The sequence below is a fragment of the Gastrolobium bilobum genome, unplaced genomic scaffold (assembly GCF_033153095.1).
Source record: "Gastrolobium bilobum isolate Gb01-03AN ecotype WA unplaced genomic scaffold, APGP_CSIRO_Gbil_v1 utg7006, whole genome shotgun sequence".
In the NCBI taxonomy this organism is placed as follows: Eukaryota; Viridiplantae; Streptophyta; class Magnoliopsida; order Fabales; family Fabaceae; genus Gastrolobium; species Gastrolobium bilobum.
The window spans coordinates 321871-327870 of record NW_026897872.1 but is presented as its reverse complement, the minus strand read 5'-3'; positions in this window follow the sequence as shown (position 1 = coordinate 327870).

The following is a 6000-nucleotide window of genomic DNA, read 5'->3' as shown; positions in this document are numbered from 1 at the left end:
AATTTTTAAATGAATAGTTATAATCAAATAACATGATCACATGACCATCTTTTCACACAGAAAATCCACTCTCGAATGAAATAGGGTATAGACATATTAGTGAGTGATCCAAAAAATGTGCAAATGAGAACTGAAGCAGTATAGTTGAAGTTCCATATCGGTAAAGTTAAGAAACAGCATGGGAGAGAGACACTATAAAAACTAAAGTATGATATGCTGCTGACTAGGTCCTGATAAATTTTTGGTACCACTTTTGTATTTAAATAGGTACAATATTTTTTCAATTTTGAAAAAAAGTGCAATGTGATAGGAATTTTTTTTTTTGTAAAGTAATGAAATTTTTTCTAAAAATGAAAAAATATTATACCCACTTAAGTACAACAATGCTATCAAAGATTTATTCGAGAGATAGAGATTGTGGGACCTACACTTGTTTTGTTTTGTTTTTAAAAAAAAACAAGTGTGGGTCCCGCAATTCCTATCTCTATAACATAATTTAACAAGTTTCCTACGATATTATTCTTCTTTTCCCTTATTTTTATGGTCATAAAGATGTGACGGATATTTTTCTAATCCTACCTAAATTTTTATGTGAAAATAAATAAATAAAATGACCAGCTGCAATCCCAAAGATACCTTTCTCATGGGAAGGTGGATTACAGAAAATTATATGGACCTTGTGTATGGGTTCAGTTAACTTCAAAGAATGAATGACTAATACACATTTTGATAAACTTCTCATGGTGATAAGTGTTCAAAGGTGGATATTTTTTTTTTAAAGCAAACATATGTTACGTACAAGCAAAGCTAACAAAAGTATACTCATATATAGGTATGAAATTCCCAAAATATTTCAACTTCCATGCTACTATGCTATATTTCCCCTCAAAATCAACATAGACAGCTAGAAAATCTCTTCAATAAATATGTGTTACACGCATAGTTATTAAAATTGGACTGACCCGGTTGGGTCGACTCGAGAACTGATAAATCGATCATATAATCGGTCCGGTTGAAGACTCGAGAACTGATAAATCGATCATATAACCGGTCCGGTTGAAGCAACGGATCAGCCATGCATCAGAACCGGTCCGACCCGGCCGATTTTCATGAAACCGATGACCCGACCCGGTTCTAAAAAAAAAATCATAATGGACATATTTAAATATTTTTTTGTTTATTGACTTACATAAGTTATGTACCTACAACACTAATATTATCTCAATTGTGCATTATGCAGAAATTTTGATTTGATTTATAGTTAAAGATGTCATTTTCTGAATTTAAAGCCTCGTATCACGATCGTTATATTTTTATTTGATCCTTTATTGGATAATAATATGTTATTTATTATTTTTTATATTAAAATATTTGAAAATTTTATTTTTTTTTTAGATATTTGAGTATATTTATATTTTTTTTTTATAATTACCGGGTCATGCAGTTAAACCAATGACCCACTGATTCAGTACATCAATCAGATCAATGACCGAGTCAATTTTAATAATATTGGTCACACTTATCAAAGCTACACATACGACAAATTTGGAGTGATAGACATATGAAATGAAAAAGTACCTCACGACCAAGAACCCCAGTACTTCTGAGACCTACAAGAGTAGCAACAACTAGCTATCAAAGACACAGAAAAAGATGTTGACTTTAAAGCCCAAGAATGAGACTAACAATTTCTTGGGCTTACAACAGAGGATCCCTAGACTCACAGGGTTTTGAGAAATGCCCAAACTAAACTGTCTTCAAAGCCCACAATGCATAACAGTAATGGCAGAAAAAACGACAACGGTTTTAGAAAAATATAATTCAATTTAGTAACATAAAATACTTCAGGCAAATAGTTAATATTCTTCAATGTTACTGAAAATTCTAAAATTTCAAGTCTTTGAAGTTTGAACAACTATTTGTTTGATCTATTTTTATTAAAAAAAAAGAAAATATCTTAGCTTGTTTATATTTTTAAAAAATTGGTTATAAATTGCAAGTAAAAGGCATAAAATACAATGTTGTCAGCTTAACCAAACAACTATGGACTCATTTGAAAGAGGAATAATTTGGCTTTGTAATAAGATGCAGTCAATGTATCCACACAAAAAAAAGACGTAGTTAATGGTCTATCCAGTGAACTCAAAAAGCGTGACTTGCGGCAAACCCTGTTTAAAAACTTATCAAGTGAAGAATTTTTTGGCAAAAAAAAAAAAATGAATGTGTAAAGTTACTGGTTCATATGAAATTGTGTAGATAAAATATTGATGTTATGGTGTATAAATTTAAAAATAAATTTAATGATGTAGAAAAACAAATTTATGCTACATATATATTGTCCGTTAGGTGCTGTTTGGTTGGGGCTTTCTTAAAATTTGTTCATGCAAATGAATTTGGGTATAGTCGAAGTCCTTGTTTGGTACGCAGATTCTTAAAATTTTCCCACCTATTCTACTTGCATAGCAAAGCAGGATTGGTCGTAGAAATCCAGCAACAGTCACTGTTTAGATAGACATCTGAGACATGGTTTTTGCTGGTTAGTCGGGTAAATGCGGAAGATGAAAGGCAACCCAGACCAAAATACCCCTGTGAAGCGCAAAGAAAGATTCGAAGAAAGATTATGTTATCTTTCTTGTCTGCAGCGTCCGTGAGTGCATAAACTTATCTTCCTTGTGAATGTGGTAAAATTTGCAAATCTGCAAACAGCATCCGGAAGAAGTGATACCAGCTTTTTCTGAAATTTTCGCATAGTTAATAGTTTATCTTCCTTGACTCTTGTAATCCTTTCCTAAAACTCTACAGTTTAGACCCAAGTCCTTATGTTTAGATCGATAATGTAGCAAGCTCTCAACAAATGCTCCATTCTCGATTCAGCAACATCCACACAAAAAAATCCATTTTACAAGCTTCAGCCAGTTGATGACATGCAAAATAGAAACACCAGTTTCGGTTGAGAATAGAACAACAAGATGGAGGTGGTGGGAATTTTGGGTTTAGAGAATAGAGAACTAGATGAGTTGGTTTCTAATATATATGTATATGGGTTTTCGTTTTATCATTTAACATAACACAACAAACTTTTCTACACTCACAACATTTTGTGGGGTCCACACTTTTTAAAACAAAAAAATAAATAAAAAATTAAGGCACGCAAAACGAGTCTCTATAACATTACACAGTCACTTTTCCTACAACATAATTCTTATAAAATCCTATATATATATATATATATATATATATATATATATATATGTTAAAGATGATGGTTGAGTGATTGCCATGTGTTCTCTTGATAGAAGTATATGGCAGACATGCAGAGGAGGTGGGTGAGCTTTGAAAATTCTGAAGTTGTGATCTTAAGAAATACTGAAGTTCTGATATATATATAAATATATATATATTATTGGGGTTATATTTGTAAATTTATATCATTTACCCGTTAATATTTTTTCCTCAACCAAACATACATATCAAAAAATTTAATTAATTTGCCTGGTAAAATTTGTCCCAACCAAACAACTTTTTTTAACTTTTTTATCTAATTCATTTTCCTTGTAGATTCTTAGTAATTATATTTTCTTGGTGAAGTAAAATTTTCACTTGAACCAAACACCACCTTAATGCCATCTTATCCGAAACTTTATATGCGTGAAACCCTTATGAAATAATAATATAAAACTATCTACAAAACTTACCTCCACTCACCAAAAAGGATGAAAAGAACTCACCAAATCATGTAGGATATATAAAAAAGTTGAGTTTATTCTGTAAATAAAGGTATTTTGTAGGATTATTGGGAAATTGATTTTTTCTTTATTTTAATTTTCAGATATTATCGTAAACTGAATATTTTCATCATATTTATAAAAATCAAAATTTTCGAATAAAAAAAAAATTCTCTCGTATCAAACGCTTCCGGATGATAAACAACAAAACATAGATGTGCGTAGCTTCCCAATGGCAATGTATTAGTACTTCGTCCATATTCAATTCCATGGACAGCTCAGATAGAAAATTTTATTACTTTTGGAGTATGTTGTTGTCTAATGTATGTCATGATATAACATAATTGAAGGGGACAATTCAATCTGTCTAGGGACAGTTTAGGCTCACCTATCTTAACAACCTTGTTTTCTTGTAGCTGTCCTTATACTTCTACACTTTCATCCCTTGTGGAGAAGATAGTGGGTTACGATTATGAAAGCAATCAATCTTACTTGTCCAGCTTTTTTATGATTTTAGGGTAATACATCTATCATGTAATATGATAGAGAAAACAATTATCACTGACCCATCGAACATCGTGCTAACATTTCTTTTGTTTTTTAATTTGTTTTTTACAGTGGGCCCACCAAAATTTGTTTGTGCAAAAACTTGTTTTCCAATCCTATTTCATGACATATATATTCCCCATGATTTTATCCACTGAATAAGCGTGGCAGAGAAAATTGCCCATAAATCCTATGGCATTGCCACGTGGCACATAATTAGTTGATCCCTCAACTGCTGCGATCAAGCCTTCATTAGGTATCTGCATAATATTTTCACTTTTACTCCTACTTGATTGTTCTTGTCTTTTTTTTGATTTTATTTTTTGATTTGTACTTTTTTTTTATTTAAGCCCAATTAGATTAAGCGTATGAAAAGAGTCCAAAAAAATCTAGATAGCAAAGAGTTCAGGGCTAGGATATTTGGTATTCATAAATATTATCACTTAAGTTATCAGCCTCCTAAGTTGGTTATTGAATAAGAGAGGTAAGTTCAGATTTGAAAAAGTGCTTACATATTTTTCCCTTAAGTCATAGTTTGGAAGATCTACCACTAACCAGCCTCAAGGAGATTATTCGTATAGAGTAGAGCAGTTTGTGAAGAGAATCAAACACGAGAAGATATTGAATAGATCTGAGCGACAAAAGGTAAATACAAAATGATGATGATCCATTGCATCCCAAACCGATTTCATCTAAATATTATCGTAGATCTAATTGCGCCTACATTTTTATCATTGAGTTTTTACATATGGTTCATTTTTTCTAAAGTTACTTTAGACAACTTTGTCTAATGTTCACCGAAATGACATAGTTTTGAGGCGAAAATCATGGCATATTTGTAATTTTAATTTATTTCAAATTTATAATAGTCTTTATCATTCTAATTTTTTAATTTTTTAACCCAAAATAACGTTGTTTTGGTAAACATTAAACAAAATTGTCTAAAGTAACATTAGATAATTTTTTTCATATATATATGGTTTAAAGTTTCTAAAGTTACTTTAAATAACTTTATCTAATGTTCATCAAAATATACACAAAAAATATATGGGGCCCATGTGGACTCATGTGAAGAGAAGAGAGAGAAAAAAAATGTTCAACACACTTTTTTATGTGTATTTTGATAAACATTAAATAAAGTTATCTAAAGTAATTTTAGAAATTTTAAACCATATATATATATAAATATAATTTAGTGTTTCTCATATTGTCGGATATAATTTTATTTTCTATACACATATAAAAGTGTGTGGGTCCATGTGGGGCTATGTAAGGAGAATATAGAGAAAAAAAGAAAATATAACTAGCACATACTTTTATGTATGTATACGACGTGTACGAGATAAAATTATTTCTTATAATATAAGAAAAATAAAGCCTATATATATAACTATCTCTTATAATATGAGAAAAATAAAGCATATATATATATATATATATATATATATATATATATATATAAGATATGATATTGTTACTAGCAATTAGTATTATTGCCAATGTCTCTACAGTTTATTTCACCGTTTGATCGATTATCGATTTTGATTTAATTTTTTAAAAACCTTTTTTCTTCTCTCTATATTTAATGTTTTATATTTATTTTTATCTTTGTATGGTTATGATTCTCCATATTTAATGTGAAATAAATATAATCGTTGGATCAATATAATCGATCTAATGGTAAAATAAACTGGTAGTGTTATTGATAGTAATACTAATTAGTAGTAAT